Consider the following 16991-nt stretch of genomic DNA (forward strand, 5'->3'; position numbering starts at 1 on the left):
TGAGCTTCAGATGTCTCACCTGTTTTGTCCGTGTACAATGGAGATTGAAGCCAAATTTGACAAAGGTGTGAGACTAGAGATCCTAAGAATGAACGTGTCCACCACCTGAGTCTGCAAGGATGTCAGAAATATGGAGAACGAAAGATCTTATAACTAAATTACTGTTGTCAATGCATTGTGTGTGGAACCCAAACAGCCCAAGTGTGTTCAGACAACATTGTTCAGTCTGGAATCTTAATCTTTGCCTGCAGTGTAAGGAGTCGAAAGTGCCAGACAGGTCTCTGACGTTAGTCTAGATCATATTATTTTTTTATTGTTTTCCACCTTAAGGCTTGAGATTCTTCCTTCTTTCATCAACTGAAGGAACGAGGCTGATTTTTTAAAAATTCATTCATGGGACATGGGCGTCGCTGGCTGGCCAGCATTTATTGCCCATCCCTAGTTGCCCGAGGGCAATTGAGAGTCAACCACAAGCTGTGGCTCTGGAGTCACATGTAGGCCAGACCAGGCAAGGATGGCAGATTTCCTTCCCGAAAGGACATTAGTGGACCAGATGGGTTTTTCCAACAATCAACAATGGTTTCATGGTCATCAGTAGATTCCAGATATTTTTTATTGAATTAAATTCTACTATCTGCCGTGGTGGGATTTGAACCCTGGTCCCCAGAACATTAGCTAAACTTCTGCATTAATAGTCCAGTGATAATACCACTAAGCCATTGCCTCCCCACAAGACAATATTGTTTAGTCTGGATTCGTAATCTTTGCCTGCAGTGTAAGAAGGAATCGAAAGTGACAGACAGGTCTCTGATGTTAGTCCAGATCATATTATTTTTTATTGTTTTTCACTTGAGATTCTTGCGTCTTTCATCGACTAGAGGAACAAGGCTGATGGGAAAGCATTAGAAGTCAACAGCGGCCAGAACCACCGAGCATGAGTTCTACAAAATATTGTAGATTGCTTGTTGTTAATGTGGTGGAGAGGAGCCAGTGAAGTGCTTCTGAAATGCAGTGATTGTTGTAATGTAGGAAACTCACCTGAGGAAGGAGCAGTGCTCTGAAAGCTCATGATACCAAATAAACCTGTTGGACTTTAACCTGGTGTTGTGAGACTTCTTACTGTGCCCACCCCAGTCCAACGCTGGCATCTCCACATTGTAATGTAGGAAACATAGCAGTTGATCGGCGCACAGCAAGATCCCACAAACAGTTCTGTGGTCATGATCAGACAATCAGTCGTCATTGTCCGTTGCAAGATAAATGTTGGCCAGGACACAGGATAATTCCTCAACTTTTCTACAAAGTCAAGCCATGAGATAGAATCATACAATCCCTGCGATGCAGAAGAAGGCCATTCGGCCCATCAATATTCATCTACCTTTCAGCCCATCAATATACATCTCCCACCTGGGGCGGCACGGTGGCACAGTGGTTAGCACAGCTGCCTCACGGCGCGAGGGACCCGTGTTCAATTCCAGCCTCGGGTAACTGTCTGTGTGGAGTTTGCACATTCTCCCCGTGTCTGCGTGGGTTTTCTCCGGGTGCTCCGGTTTCCTCCCACAGTCCAAAGATGTGCGGGTTAGGTGGATTGGCCATGCTAAATTGTCCCTTAGTGTCAGGGGGATGAGCTAGGGTAAATGCATGAAGTTATGGGGATAGGGCCTGGGTGGGGTGCAGACTTGATGAGCCAAATGGCCTCCTTCTGGACTGTAGGATTCTATATCTTCATCTGTGAGGTCAGAAGAGGCCTATGTTTCACGTCTCATTCAAAAAAAGGCGCCTCTGACAGAGCAGAACTCCCACAACACCATTCGGGTAAATGATACAATTAATGGCGGCACCTATCGAAATGTATTTAACACTTCTCCAATAATATCTAAGCGTTAATTTACATTTGAGGTGGCAGAATGAGTCGAACATGATTTTCTCACTAAATGTTTGGCAGCAATCACTTACTCATACGAAGAATATTTTTTCGGGCTTGCTGGGACAAAGTGAAGCCGTTGAAGCTTTGATTGGATAAACCTCGTTGGATGTTATTAAACATGCTTCTCTGCAATCTCGTAGCTTACAACCTTCATGAGAATTTAAATTGTTTTCTTTGAATTCATAATGAGGCTTCTATTTGTTAAGTGAATGCCAGGAAATGTTAATCTGGCAGTGAAACAACAATTTATTAAGAAAGGCCTGTGTGAAATCCAGATTAAATATTTGCTTTTTTCAAGTTCAGGACTGCCCTAGATATCAGTAGGTTGTTCGCTTAGAACCAGACTAAACCTGAGTAAATTCTATGCCTGACTGAGTCGACTGTATTTTTCTCGTGACAAAATGTATTTACCACCAAACAGTAGAAAGTGTAAGAATGTGCAAAGCTGCTTGTATTACGGGACTGGCTACATTCCAAAGGTGTTCTGTTACAATACTGGCAACATATCTACAAGCACTCGATGGAAATCTTGGAATGGTGTCAAAAAGAACTTCAATCAGTGGAGAATCAATCATCTTATCAAATACTGGTACTGATAATAGAGCTTATTTTTGGAGGTGTGTGATAGAACGCTCTCCTCTTGCTTGGTGGGGTCCAACAGCAACAATAGTCAAGAAGGTCAATACTACGCAGAACAAAACATTGATTGGCTAGTCCACTCCTTCCATCGTTGGTACTTCCGGACTCGGATGCAGTGCAGAAATTTTGCCATTGTTTCTTTTGGCAGCACCTTCCAACTCCGGGATTGTCACCAGCAAGGACATGGGAACGCCATTGTTTCCAAGTCCCCTTCCAGAGCACGCAGTATCCCGACCTTGGCATATATCATCATCAAAGCTTCAAATTTCCTTTCCGGCTGCACTGTGAGAACCTCGGCCATGGGGACTGCAGATGAAGGGGAACCACTCCTATATTCTCAGGGAAAACGTGGATGGGCTGGAAGTGGTGGCCTGGTCAAGAAAAAGGGAAGAAAAAGTTGGCATTTGTTTCCTGTTTCTGCTTATCATTTCTGTTTTAAGGTGACTTGATCTAAGCCTGTGGTTCCCCCTATGCTAGACGTTTGCTCAGAAAAGTTATTGCAAATGTGATTTCAAAACACTACATGCAAGAGGTGGTGTATCTATTTTTACCACAAAGTCTTGGCTGATCTAGTGTGCAAATCAATTTAAAAGGTGATACCATTGCATGTCACAGGTTCTATGCTGTGGTCAGCTGAAAGTTATGAAAAAAATCTACTGTTGGTTTTCTTCCAAATTCAGAATCACGAAAGGGGCAAATGATTACTCAGCCTGAGGAAATACTGGCCTGAAGATCCTTGGTACAAAGTTTATCCAGAACTTCAGATAATATCCCCCATTGGGAAGTTAGATTGACCTCAGTACTGGGGAGATGGAAAGTTGGAGCGGTTTCCTGATCTCAGTAACTGTGCAATAGAAAACAGCCAGAATCATCCACAATGCCCAGAAGAGTCAAAGAGCTGATTTTTTTGGCCTTGCCCGCTACTGGAGAAGTATCACACGACCGGGTGAGGAATTAGAATCGCGCCTGTGCCATGGAGGTGGACAGACAATTGAGATGTTTACAAACCCAATTAGCCCACCAACGCCTCTGCTTTCTCAGAAGACTGAGGAAATTTGGCATATCCGCTACGACTCTCACCAAACTTTACAGAGGCACCATAATAAGCATTCTTTCCGGTTGTATCACAGCTTGGTATGGCTCCACCTCTGCCCAAGACCGCAAGCAACTACAAAGGGTCGTGAATGTGGCCCAGTCCATCACGCAAACCAGCCTCCCATCCATTGACTTTGTCTACACTTCCCGCTGCCTCGGAAAAGCAGCCAGCATAATTAAGGACCCCACGCACCCCGGACATTCTCTCTTCCACCTTCTTCCCTTGGGATAAGGATACAAAAGTCTGAGGTCACGTACCAACCAACTCAAGAGCAGCTTCTTCCCTGCTGCTGTCAGACTTTTGAATGGATCGACATCGCATTAAGTTGATCTTTCTCTGCACCCTAGCTATGACTGTAACATTGCATTCTGCACTCTCTCCTTTCCTGCTCTATGTACGGTATGCTTTGTCTCTATAGCATTCAAGAAACAATACTTTTCACTGTATACTAATACATGTGACAATAATAAATCAAATCAAATTAAACTAAATCAAATTACACTTTATTTGAATATGCACTGGCATTTTGCCTTCGATGGAGTAGACCGCCCACCTCCGCCATGTGCAGAGACCACCAGTTTAATGGAGGAGGTTTCCGTCCAGTAGAACAGTGAGGCGGGAGGGTTGGGGGGAGGGGGTGGGGGGGAGGGGGGTGGGGGGGGGGGGGGGGGGGGGTGGGGGGGAGGGGGTAGGGGGGGAGGGGGTGGGGGGGTGGGGGGGAGGGGGGTGGGGGGGAGGGGGTGGGGGTGAGGGGGGTGGGGGGGGGAGTGGGGTGGGGGATGGAAGTTGGAAGCTTGTCAATGAGGTAAGTTGAGGCAAGTAGCATAGATGTATTTATGAAGGAGCTAGATAAACACATGAGGGAGAAAGGAATGAAAGGTTACAGTCATAGCGGGTGGAAGAAGGCTCTTGTGCTGAAATAGGCAATGGCCTAGTGGTATTATGGGTTAGACTATTAATCCAGAAACTCCGCTAATGTTCTGGGGACCTGGGTTCCAATCCTGCCACGGCAGATGATGGAATTTGAATTCAATAAAAAACATATCTGGAATTAAGAATCTACTGATGACCATGAAAACATTGTCGATTGTCAGAAAAACCCATCTGATTCACTAATGTCCTTTCGGGAAGGAAATCTGCCGTCCTTACCTGGTCTATATGTGACTCCAGAGCCACAGCAATGCGGTTGACTATCAACTGCCCTCAGGCTATTCGGGATGGGCAATAAATGCTGGCCAGCCAGTGACGCCCATGTCCCACGAATTAAAAAAAAGCCAGCATGGACCAGTTGGGATGAATGGCCTGTTTCTATGCTGTTTACTCCAGGCAATAAAAGGGTGCCTATGGGCAAGGAAGGCGGCAAAGGGAAAATCCTAGAAATAGTGAATGGTTTTCCAATGCATTTTTCTGATCATTGATCTTGAGGTAGCACCAAACACTGTTCACCCACCAGCTCTTGGCTCGCCAGCCTACACTTGCTCGAGGTAAACAGAGCCTCAGTTTTAAATTTATCATTCATCCTTTCAGATTCCTCCATGACCTCACCCTTCCCCATCTCTCTAATCACCTTGAGTCCCACAACCTTCCAAGAGATCTCAGCTCCTCCAATTTTAACCACACCACTATTGGCACCTGTGCCTTAACTGCCTGAACCCTGCGCTCTGGTATTCCCTGCTTAACCCTCTCGGCCTCTTTACTCCCCTTCCTTCTCTGAGGCACTCCTGAAAATCAGCTGTTTGGACCTCTACCCAAGTACCTCCTTGCCCGCACAGTGCCAGACTTTGTTTTATACTGTCTCTGTGAAACATCTTGGGGCACCTTAAAGTTGCTACACAAATGCAATCTTTTGTTGTATCTTTGTCTTCAGAAAGAAAAATACTTTATACAGCATGTGGTGGATATTGCTGTATCACAAAGCTAATTGTAGCAGAAAGCTCCAGGCGGTTTTTGACAATAATCTTTAGAGATGCTGTAAATAGTTCTAGGTATATCAGATTGTAAATAGGTGTAATTACTGTGAAGCTACTTATTTTTGTGTAGGTGTGCCTCTTGTCACATCCTGGTTAGCACTGAAGCAGAACAGTATTTGGGATGTGTGCTATAGGGCAAAGCTAAGATTTCAGGCTGTGAGTTACAGGGAGAGGATTCACTGAAAAGGATATGCCAATAAATCGGTTTATTGATGATATTACTGCTCAGGGAGAGCATACTTGATGCAGGAGGAAGCTGTACGGCAAATGACCAGATAGTTATTTTTTTAAAGAATGAAAAGGGTGGTACAGTGGCCCTGTGGTTAGCGCTGCTGCCTCACAGTGCCAGGGTCCCAGGTTCAATTCCAGCCTGGGGTCACTGTCTGTGTGGAGTTTGCACTTTCATTCTGTGTCTGCATGTGTTTCCTCCCACAGTCCAAAGATGTGTGCGTTAGGTTGATTGGCCATGCTAAATTGACCCTAGTGTCGGGTGGATTAGCAGAGTAAATGAGTGGGGTTACGGGAATAGGGCCTGGGTGGAATTGTGGTCAGTACAGACTCGATGGGCCGAATGGCCTCCTTCTGTACTGTAGGGATTTATGATTCTATAAAATAGTGGCAAGGGGACAACCAGGCTGGAATTTTACCAGTGTTTTAGCAACGGGCTGGGAAAGGTGCAGGAAGATGTCAGGAATGGAGCTTGACATCTTCCCACCACCATCCCTTTCAATGATGGGAAAGCCGGCAGATCAGCCCCCCACCCAGAGCCCAGTTAAGGGCCACATCCATCCTCCGGGCCAGGTGGGGGAGAGGCCACCACCACCTGGGGAGACATGGCACCATCCCAGTTGGTTCCAGGGGGTTGGGGTTGCCTCTAATTTAGGCACTCGATGCTCAAAGGCTCGTGATCAGACCCACCCCCCCCCCCCCCCCCCCTCCAGCTCTCACTACCCTCTGCCGGCCCCCACCCATACCCCACCCCTCCCCGCATCTAATCTTTTTACACAGTGAGTAGCTATGAGCTGGAATACACTTCCTGAAAGTGTAGTGGAAGCAAATTCAACAGACTGCCTACAACGCAGATAGGAGGCCATTCAGCCCATCGTGTCTGTACTGAGCCTCCGATAGAACATTCCACCGAGACCCACCCAGCCCCTATCTCCGTAATCTCACATATTTACCTTGCTAATCCCCCTCACCTACACATCTTGGGACACCAAGGGGCAATTTTCTGTGACCAATGCAACTAACCTGCACATATTTGGACTGTGGGAGAAAACTGGAGCACCCGGAGGAAACCCATGCAGGCACTGGGAGAATGTGCATATTACACATAGTCACCCAAGGCTGGAAGCGAACCCGGGTCCCTGGTGCTATGAGGCAACAGTGTTAACTACTGTGCCACCATGCTAACTTTCAAAAGGGAATTAAATAAATCCTTGAAGGAATGAAAATCTGAGAGCTGTGGTCACGGTTGCGACAGTGGACCAATTGGATAGCTCTTTACAGGACCCACTTAGACTTTGTAATTTAAAAGAATGAGAGATGATCCCATTGAAACATAGAAGATTATGAGGGGGCTTGACTGGGATGGTTGCTGAGAGGTTGTTTTCCCTGGCTGGGGAATCTTGGAACATGAAGGCAAAGCCTCAGGATAAGGTGTTGAATATTTTGGACCGATATGAGAAGAATTTCTTTCGCTCAAAGGGCTGCGAATGTTTGGAATTCTCTACCCTAGATGTTCATGGATGCTACAACATTGAGTGTATCCAAGACTGGGAGACCAATAAATTGTAGGGCTCTCAGTGAATCAAGGGATTTGAGGAAACAACAGGAAAGTGGAGTTAGAAACATAGAAACCTTACAGTGCAGAAAGAGGCCATTCAGCCCGTTGAGGCTGCACCGACAACAATCCCACCTAGGCCGTATCCCTGTAACCCCACATATTTACCCCACCAATCCCTCCAACCTATGCATCCCAGGACACTAAAGGGCAATTTAGCACGGCCAATGCACCTAACCAGCACATCTTTCGGACTGTGGGAGGAAACCGGAGCACCCGGAGGAAACACACGCAGACACGGGGAGAACGTGTAAAGTCCACACAGACAGTGACCCAAGCCACGAATCGAACCCAGGTCCCTGGAGCTGTGAGGCAGCAGTGCTAATCACTGTGCCACCGTGCCACATTGAGTTGGAAGATTAGCCATGATCATATGAAAGGCAAAGCAGGTTCATGGGGTTGAATGATCTACTCCTTTTTCTTAGATTATTATGTTCTTCTGAATAACCTTCCCCTGGGATGTGTAATTTTTTTTTTATTCGTAGATATGGGTGTCACTGGTTGGCCAGCATTTATTGCCCATTCCTAGTTGCCCTTGAGAAGGTGGTAGGGTGCTGCTTTCTTGAAACTCTGCATTCCACGTGCTGTGAGTTGACCCACAATGCTGTTAGAGAGGAAATTCCAGGATTTTGACATGGCGACCACGAAGGAATGGTGATATATTTCCAAGTCAGGATGCCGGGTGGCTTGGAGGTGGTGGTGGTGTTCCCATGTATCTGCTGCCCTTGTCTTTCTGGATGAAGTGGTCATGGCTTTGTTCAACTATTCACGCCCATCATTGTCCCCAGGAAAACCTTCGCTATTCCGACTGTTCCATTATCAATCCCTGAAATGTGAGCATATGTGGGATGCAGCTGTTTTTGCCATCCATATGATTTCACCACATCAAGCTCAATTTGGCTTTGTGCCTCTCTGCCAAAACTATCCACTACCCCAGCATGAATCTGAAGGGAAGTGATAACCCAAGGCTCCTTTAAAGTACAACTGACGGCCTCCTTAAATCAGCCCCCACCACCATTAACCCGAACAGCAATATAAGGAGCTTATGAATTAGTACATGACCATCGTGAGGAACTGTATCGCTGCCTTGTTCTCCTCCTGATGCTTCTAAAATTTCAGGTAATTAAGCAGAGAATGTAAAATTGTTAATGATATCATTCTGGACACAACATGAAGATCACTGTATCAGTGTCAAATTCTCCAGAAGTGTGCAATGTCTCTGAGAGACCAAATTACAGGGTTGACATAGATAGATGCACCATGCTAAGCTTTGGAAGTCACACAGTGTGCATTAACCTCAATACGATGAAGCTTCCGTCAGAAAACAGAAGAAGCTAGAGAACAAGAAAGGATATTAGATCCAACAGCAATGTGCAGTCCGCTCATAATCTATTCAGCCTTGCCTGTCCACAGTATCCCCATCACCCATATGGATAAGCCATTGGCTTTGAAAACTGGGATTGGAGGTTTCGATTCCTTGAAGATAATGTTGATTTTTAATGGAAATGGGAGTAAGATAGTTCTAACATGGTGTGAGCACAGACGTTGGCTCAAAGGGGCCTCCTAGGATGAGGTTTCTCAGCTTTAACGAGAAAAGAATGTGCTGTAATTTATTGTAATTTTTTTCAAGCTTCACCTCGCACCGAGGCTAAAGCTTCAGTGTAAATAGAGTCAAAGGAGGAATTAAAACCACTTCCCACTGCTACCACTGGGTAGTGTGAATGCAAATGTGGCTGAAGTCTGATACTTCTATCTATAATGTCTAAAATTGTGCCCACTGTTTGGATCTGAAAGGCCTCAGCTACCACTTCCAAAAATCCCCCAACTTATCATGACCATGGACTTCAGATTGTGAAGCCTGATTGCAACAAGTGGCATTTGCTGCAAAGCTGGCTGTCTGCTATTTGGCAAAATATTTCTTTCGTGACAAATATAAAATCCAGAGCATTGGGGCCTTGGCGATCGGACAGGCAGCCACCAATTATGGAGCAATTAAAATTGGCAGAATTAGAAGAGCACAGATATCTGGGGGGTTGGGGGGGGGGGAGGGTGGCTGGAAGAGGTTGGGAGAGGGCAAGGTCATGAAGGGATTTGAAAGCACGGATGACCATTTTAAAATCAAGACTTTCTTATTGACTGGAAGCCAACACATACCAGCGAGCACAGGGGCGATAGAGGAAGGGGACTTGGTGCAAATTAAGACGTAGGCAGCAGAGATTCGGATGACCTTAAAATTATGGAGGGTAAAAGTGAGAGGCCAGCCAGGGGTACATTAGGGTAGTCAAATCTAAATGTGATGAAGACATGAGGGTTTCAGCAGCAGATGAGCTGGGACGGGGGCAAATGTTTCAGATAATTCACATTCCCTTTCCATTTTTGATGTTGGCAAGTGCTGCCCTTGCTCTGAATAACAATATTCAAACTGTAGGTTATATGAGGGGGCTTTGTTGCTTCCGGTCTAATTTTCCTTTATTTGCTGCACAAATGTCAACCTTGGCTCAGTTGGTAGCAGCCTTGCCTCTGCATCAGAAGGTTATGCCTCCAAATCTGTACCTTCCAAGCCTTGAGCTCACTTTTCAAGTTGATTCCGCAGTATGGTACCGATGGAGCGTTACACTGTCGGAGGTGAAATTCTTCAAAAGGTTGTCAAACCTGCCCTCTGCGGCACGGTGGCACAGTGGATAGAACAGCTGCCTCACAGCACCAGGGACCCAGGTTCGATTCCGGCCTTGGTTCATTGTCTGTGTGGAGTCTGCACATTCTCCCCGTGTCTGCATGGGTTTCCTCCAGGTGCGCTGGTTTCCTCCTGCAGTCCAAAGATGTGCAGGTTAGGTTGATTGGTCATGCTAAATTGACCCTAGTGTCAGGGGATTAGCAGGGTAAATATGTGGAGTTAGGGGAATAGAGCCTGGGTGGGATGTGATCAGTACAGACTCAATGCGCCGAATGGCCTCCCTCTGTACTGTAAGGATTCTATGATTCTCTCGTCCAAGCGTAAAAGATTCCATGGCACAATTTCAAATGGGTGCAGGTGTCCTAGGTGTCCCGACCAACATTTTATTCTTCAACCAGAATGACAGATTATCGCATCATTATATACCTACAGTTTGTGGGATCTTGCTGTGTGCTGGTTGGCTGCCACACTTCTTATGTTACAACGTGTGACTGCACTTCATAAAAGTATTTAAAATGGATGGGATATCCTGAGGGCGGGAAAGATGCTGTAGGCCCACCATCTATAGCAGGTCCATTGACATCAGTTTGATCTGTGCGCTAAATGCAGTGAACAGTAAAAGCAAAAAGGCAAGTCATCGATGTATCTTAAAACAGCAAATCTCATTTTGCAACTGCCTCCGCTAACTATTAGCAGATGCATCCAGAATCATAATATTACGGTAATCGCACTTTAACAATGTGTGAACAGGTGACTGAAGCCTTGCCTTTGGCTGAAATGATGTGGAGATGCTGGCGTTGGGCTGGGGTAAACACAGTAAGAAGTCTCACAACACCAGGTTAAAGTCCAACAGGTTTATTTGGTAGCAAAAGCCACTAGCTTTCGGAGCACTGCCCCTTCATCAGGCAAGTGGGAGTTCTGTCCCACTTAACCCACTTGACCCACAGAACTCCCACTTACCTGACGAAGGGGCAGCGCTCCGAAAGCTTGTGGCTTTTGCTGCCAAATAAACCTGTTGGACTTTAACCTGGTGTTGTGAGACTTCTTACTCTGGCTGAAATCATAGAGCTTTTTGAAATGGGTAAGTACAGGAAGAATATTTACTGAATAATTGGATCTCTTAAAATGTGATGGGGGGGGCAATTCTCCCAGAAAAATTCTAAGTGTTTAATTCGCGTAAAAACGAGTAAATCACGTTGGTTTTTGTCAGCGGGATTTCAAAATGAATCTCCCACACTCTGTGCACTGCACACAGCCTGAGCATGAATCATGCTAAAAATCAATGGACGGGGATTCCTGCTGGAGAGGCCGTCAGCATAGTGCTGAGCAAGTCACAGTGCTGAGCGGGCCACAGCGGTGAGCGGGCCACAGCGGTGAACAGGTCATAGTGCTGAGCGGGCCACTGCTCATGCACCGATCTGTCAGCGCGGAGATCGGTGCATATAGAGTAGCTCCGCACTGCTGGCCTCCCGATCTCTGGCCAGGCACGTGACCCCGCAACACTGGCCGTGCACCACCACCCCCTCCCCCCCCCCCAACCACCACCACCCCCCCCCACCCCCCAGCAAGTCCAGATTGCTCCCCCGGATGTGTCCCATCAAGCTGCGACCCACCCCCCCACTCCCTGGTCCACCTCGATGTCCCCCCCTCCGGCAATCCCGATCTCCCCGCACACCCCCTACAACCGGCAGCCCCCACCACCCCGCCCACCCACAGTCCCGACACCCTCCACCCCGCCCCGCAGTTCATACCCTCCCGGCAGGCCGATCCCCCCTCCCCCCCACACCCCGATGGTCAGCCCCGATTGCTGGCCTCCCTCCCTCTGTCACCACCGAGTGCTGAGTGGCAGCGGAACCCCGCACTCCCACCGATCGCACCCCCCAGAGGCCCTGCCTCCCCCATAGGCCCTGCTCCCAATAGGCCCCGGCTCCTTGGCACTGCCCAATGCCTGATGGGCAGTGCCGAGGTGCCCCATTGGTCATTACCACTTTTCCCCTTGGGCAGTGCCAGGGGGCCAGGCTGGCACTGCCATGCCCCTTACCCCCAACCTCCTGGGAGGCCTCCATGGCCTGCTTCCACTCCAGCACGGGTTGGGCCACCAGATCCCCGCAAGTGGGGATCTGGTCTGAACCCCACTGGAGTGAAACACTCCTGGCGGGGTGGCGGGGAGACTCCAAGGGGCCTGGAGACTTCAGTCCCGGGTCCACTAATTAGATTAAAATCATGATTTAAATAAATTATACAACTCCGCGCCAATTTCTGACTTAGAACTGACAGCACCGGAAATCCGGCGGACAGAGACTCACGGACGCCATAGTGCCCAGCAAGGAACCCAATAAACAGCCTCTGCCTGAGTATCCCGGCCCGCTGCTGGCTGGGAGAATCGCCCCCGATGTCTTTTTACAATAATATAAGAAGCACCAATCGTTGTGGGTATATTTATGGGACGAGGGACATCTGACCATTTATGCAGAGGTTCAAAGCTTAATGATATCAGAGCTGCAGTGGTGTGTGCTTTTTTTTGGGAGGGAAGAACCAAATAAACTAAATCAATAAATTGAGGGATAAATTGAAGGGCAGCCACTTAAAGGGACACTGCATCAAAGAGAATCTCAAAGAAAACTTAAAACATCAAAAGAAAATGTGATTGAAAAGATTGATTGAAAAAAAAACCCAATCCTCATGGTGCACACCAGGCTCAGGAGATCTCAATGGCACCAGCAGACACTGTCTACTCTCTCCCAAGGGATCCCCAGCAGCAAACATAGCCGCAAAGAGGGACTGTTGGGAAGCATGACTCCCCCCGCAGCCTGACCGCCCCCTATCTGTACCTATTAATGACCAGCTTAGCTAGGCCCAGGAGCAGGCCCACGAGGCTGTCCTCCCCCTTTCTGGGTGCCCAAAGATCCGGAGCACTGGATAAAGTGCAACCAGATAGAAAATAACAGACTTTTCAGCAAAGCTGCGCATGCCCATGCTGGATCGCATGACACATGGTGATGTCATGCTGCTATCCCTTAAAGGCACATTACAACAAGTGCTACCTAGTGCAATGGAAATTGTCAGCCCCATTTGCCCATTGATTTGATTTAATTTATTCTTGTCACATGTATTGGGATAGAGTGAAAAGTGTTGTGTCTTGCGCACTATACAGACAAAGCATACCGTTCATAGAGAAGGAAAGGAGAGAGTGCAGAATGTAGTGTCACAGCCATCGCTAGGGTATAGAGAAAGATCAACTTAATCACTGTGGGCAGGAGTCCACGTGAAGCATGGATGGTGTAAGTGGTGGACACTGCAGGTACATACAAAAGCCCTTTTTTTTCTACCAGGTACCCCAATAATCGTATGGTCAGAAACAGAAAAATAAGTTCTTGTCTTACTACAGCAACATTCCACATTGGCATGCGTCCAATTTAGCTGATTTTAAGATGAGTTTTTCAAAGCAATCTATATACTATATATCTATATTACGGGCAGCACGGTGGCACAGTGGTTAAGCACTGCTGCCTCACAGCACCAGGGACCCGGGTTCAATTCCAGTCTCGGGTGACTATCTGTGTGGAGTTTGCACATCCTCCCCATGTCTGCGTGGGTTTCCTCCGGACGCTCCAGTTTCCTCCCACACTCCAAAGATGTATGGGTTAAGTTGATTGGCTATGGTAAATTGCCCCATAGTGTCAGCGGGACTAGCAGGGTAAATACATGGAGTTAAGGGGATAGGGCCTGGGTGGGATTGTTGTCGGCGCAGACTCAATGGGCCAAATGGCCTCCTTCTGCACTGCAGGGATTCTAAAAAAACTTCCTGCTGCTCCAAGGATGCTGCCTGTCTGAAAATTCCCCCAGTATGGCTACAATTCCCACTTTAAAACAGGAACATTTTCTTCTTAATGAAATGCTTTGAGAAAATGAAGCGTAATCCAACATGACAGCCTGTCCTGTATTTTAACAGGCATGGAAAAGTTCTTGTTGGATATTTGTCAGGAGATTTTGACTCGATTCTAATGAGGATTTGATTGTTTTCCCAAAGCCTGAATCTGTTAAAAGCCATTTTGTGTCGTTCTGAGATTTGATATTTGCGATGCGAAAATTAGATAAACCATCCACAGGAGATGTGTATCTGTATTCTGTTCAAAAGCATTCTTGTCAAAGCACTAAAAGCGCCAGTGGATAATTGCATTCCCTTATTAACTTGCAATAAAACAAAGCAAACTTTCGGAGAAGCCTCAACGACTCAGCGCTGCGCTTTCTTTTGCCCCCCCCCCCCCAACCCCTTTGTTTTGTTTGACTCTTCAGGGACTGTTACTGCAGGGCTGGTGCCTTTGTGTAGAGACCTAGTAGCAGATGTCTCTCAGCAAAGTTACTAGTGGGAAGAGAGTGTTACAGCAGAGTGCCGCACCATTAAACAAGCATCCCCCTGAATGGCCCAGGCACCAACTGACAGATGGAATAGAGTCACTGAGGCTCTGTGGAGGGTAAACGCTATGACAGCTTGCCAGCTAAGGAACGCCAACAGGAGTTACTCCTAATGTAACTGCTGACACCCAGAATTGGTTAGCCTGGCAATCCCTGGATAATATTCTGAGGGCCCCTGAATGACCATTCTGCCTTTTGAATAAAATTTTGTGTTGTATAAGATTGTTTCAGAGGTGTGAGAAGACACTGTTTTCCCTGTCACTAATCTCAGTGACAGCAAGTTCAAAATGAATAATAAAATTGTTTGAATGATGGTAGTCAGAGGGTGTGAAAAGGACCGCGTTTGGAAAGCGATTCCAAAAACAAAACTATTATGCTTCTGTCCGACTGTTTATATTTTTCTCGCTGCATATCACATCAGTTTTCAAATGGCTCTGCAAAGAATGATACACTCCCAGGATCAACTGGCAGACACCTGGAGGCTCTCTGGAAATATTAGAAACATAGAATCCCTCCTGTGTAGAAGGAGGCCATTCAGCCCAGCGAGTCTGTGCTGACTCTCCAAAAGAGCATCTTACCCTGGTTCTCCCCTTCATCTCCGTAACCCCAAGTGTTTACCATGGCTAATCCACTTGACCTACACATCTTGGGACACTAAGGGGCAATTTAGCATGGCCAATCCACCTAACCCGCACAGCTTTGGACCGTGGGAGGAAACCAGAGCAGCAGGAGGAAACCCACGCAGACACGGGGAGAACAAGCAGACTCTGCACACACAGTCACCCAAGGTCTGAATTGAACCCAGGTCCGTGGTGCTGTGAGGCAGCAGTGCTAACCCTGCTGACCTGATCCTTTCCCAGAGATTGCCGGTTAATATTGACATGCTCCTGCAGGTATCCCTGTCCCAACTTCCACAAAACATTGCACTTCTCACTCTATCTCGAAGCTGTCCTTGTCCCCAGTTTCACTTCATCCTTCATCTCATCCGATGCCTTAAGAAGAAATTTTTTTCTCTTCCTTTCAGGTGTTAAGGAATGCAAACTTCAACTCATTGATACCAACACCCATCTAGGACCTTGTTCCCCATCCCATCCCTTGGATCCCATCCTTCCTAACCCCAGCCCTTGCTGTGTATTGACCATACCCTCTGACCTCCCTCTCACTGAGACTGGACATGCTGGACTCAGCAAAGGTATGGATATCGTACCCTTACATCCTCACCAATTTTGGATTTGACATGATGCTGAACTGTTCTTCCACAGTTAAGTTAGGGCATCATGATCGGCACAGGCTCAGAGGGCCGAATAGCCTGTTCTTGTGCTGCACTCTTCTTTGTTCTAAGCATATTATCTAGATGGTGAGAGGCTGCAGAGCTCTGAGGCGTAGGGGGTTCTGGGTATCCGAGTGCATGAATCACAAAAGGCGAGTATACGGGTACAGCAAGTAATTGGAAAAGTTAATACAATGTTATCACTTTTTGTGAGGCAAATTAATTACAAAAGTATGGAGGTTATTCTTTAGTTGTGCAGGGCACTTGTGAGACCACATTTGGTGTATTATGTACAGTATTGGTCACCTTATCTGAAGAAAGATGTAAATGCATTGGAAACAGTTCAGAGAAGGTTTACCAGACTAATACCAGGAAAGGGAAGGTTGTCTTATGAGAAAGGTTGGACAGGCTAGGCTTGAATTCACTGGAGTTTCGAAGCCTAAGAGACTACTTTTCTTTTTATTCATTCGTGGGACATGGGCATCGCTGGCTAGGCCAGCATTTATTGTCCATCCCTAGTTGCCCTTGAGAGGGTGGTGGTGAGCTGCCTTCTTGAATTGCTGCAGTCTGTGTGAAGATGAAGAGAAGAAACTAGGGGGATAAATAGTGATGGGCAACATTTATAAACGAATTTCTTTGAAGAAAATGTTTTATTCAGATCAGTAAATAATGTTTTTGAAGAATTTCCACTGACCCTTCACCTGCTTTGGCGGCACAGGGGCACATTGGTTAGCACTGCTGCCTCACAGTGCCAGAGACCCGAGTTTGATTCCCAGCTTGGGTCGCTGTCTGTGTGGAGTTTGCACTTTCTTCCCGTGTCTGTGTGGATTTCCCCCGGGTGCTCCAGTTTCCTCCCACAGTCCAAAGATGTGCGGGTTAGGTGAATTGGCCATGCTAAATGGCCCCTTAGTGTCAGGAGAACAAGCTAGGGTAAATGCATGGGGTTATGGGGATAGGGCCTGGGTGGGATTGTGGTCAGTGCAGACTCGATGGGTCAAATAGCCTCATTCTGCATTGCAGGATTCTATCATTCTATGATTCTATGCTAAAACTGTACATCTGAAAAGAAGGTAGCCCAATCCACCATGCAAACCAGCCTCCCATCCATTGACTCTGTCTACACTTCCCGATGCCTCGGCAAAGCAGCCAGCATAAT

At 47.1% G+C, this 16991-nt stretch overlaps 1 long non-coding RNA gene across 1 annotated transcript in view; it reads right to left on the reverse strand.

Moving 5' to 3' along the window:
- Window positions 1-424: 424 nt before the first annotated feature.
- Window positions 425-16991, reverse strand: part of LOC144507591 (uncharacterized) — a 100200-nt gene continuing 83633 nt past the window's right edge. Inside the window, exons 2-3 of the long non-coding RNA XR_013500120.1 lie at window positions 10049-10281; window positions 425-2937 (exon numbers count right to left, since the gene is read on the reverse strand). This is a non-coding gene — a long non-coding RNA (uncharacterized LOC144507591). The remainder of the gene's footprint in view (window positions 2938-10048; window positions 10282-16991) is intronic.

This window comes from Mustelus asterias, chromosome 19, assembly GCF_964213995.1.
Source record: "Mustelus asterias chromosome 19, sMusAst1.hap1.1, whole genome shotgun sequence".
Taxonomy (NCBI): domain Eukaryota; kingdom Metazoa; phylum Chordata; class Chondrichthyes; order Carcharhiniformes; family Triakidae; genus Mustelus; species Mustelus asterias.